The sequence below is a fragment of the Elephantulus edwardii genome, unplaced genomic scaffold (genome assembly GCF_000299155.1).
Source record: "Elephantulus edwardii isolate Elephantulus edwardi_28Jun2011 unplaced genomic scaffold, EleEdw1.0 scaffold00086, whole genome shotgun sequence".
NCBI classification, from domain to species: Eukaryota; Metazoa; Chordata; class Mammalia; order Macroscelidea; family Macroscelididae; genus Elephantulus; species Elephantulus edwardii.
Window position 1 is genome coordinate 18678 of NW_006399836.1, and position 1218 is coordinate 19895.

Genomic DNA, 1218 nt, shown 5'->3' on the forward strand with positions numbered 1-1218 from the left:
AATCTCAGCCTCTTCACCATCCGTCATGATGCTGATAATTGGACCAGTGGTGAGAATCTGTTTTCTTGATGTTGAGCTTCAATCCATATTAAAGGCAACAGTCCTTGACTTTCTGCAGCAAGCATTTCAGGTCCTCCTCAGTTTCAGCAAGCAGAGTTGTGTCATCTGCATAACTCAGATTAGTCTCCCTCCAATTCTGATGCCACATTTATCCTCATAGAGCCCAGCCTTCCAGATAATCTGTTCCACATATAGATGGGAAAGATATGGAGATAGGACACACCCCTGGTGCACACCCTCATAGCACAGAATTGTTTGTCTTGGTGGATATTGAGATGTGGAGGTGAGGGGCAGCTTACACAGACCACTTGACTGCAATGATTCTTGCCAACAGATTCTGGACTTCTGTGCTTACAAGAAACATACATCTTTACAAAATATAGGGAACTTTCTTGGGATGGCTGAGAAGTTTTCGAAATATGACCCATGCCAGTATCTGACAAGGCTTAAGTATAAGATCAAGGACTGCAGCTATCAATGGTTACATCTCAACATCAAGAAAAATGCTCACCACTGGGCCAAAAGGTAACAGCATGCAAGATGGAGAAAAGACTTGAAATTATCAATAATTTCATCTCAGAGAACTCAGAGAAGGAAACCAGGAAAACAATACCCCTTAAAATAGCCAACCACAAATTGAGATACTTACAAATAAACCGAACTAGAGAAACAAATCTTGCCATCCTCTTTTAATGCTTTCTGGGCCATTTAATACTCTTTTTGCCCAAAGCATCCTTAAGTATTGCAACTGAAGGGTTGAATTTGTTCATTCCCTTCAGTTTAAGAAATGCTGAGTGAGTTTGGCTCCTTTCATGTTTCTGACTCCAGCTATTTGTACATTTCTTTATAATACTTTGTCCTCCCGTGCTGCCCTTTGGGACCTTCTCTTCAGCTCTTAAATATCTTTATTTCTTCCCTTTTCTTTGGCTTCTTGGCACACTAGTGCAATATTCAGAGTCTCTTCTGACATCCATCTTGGTCTTTTCTCCTCTGTCTTTGTAATGACCCCCTGCATTCTTCCTGGACAGCTCATCTAGTCTTCGCTCATTAGTGTTCAAGGCCTCAAACTTGGTCCTGAGATGGTTTTGAAATTCAGGTGGGATAGATGCAAGGTCATATTTTGGTTCCCTTGGATTTGATTCCATTTTCCTTAGCTTC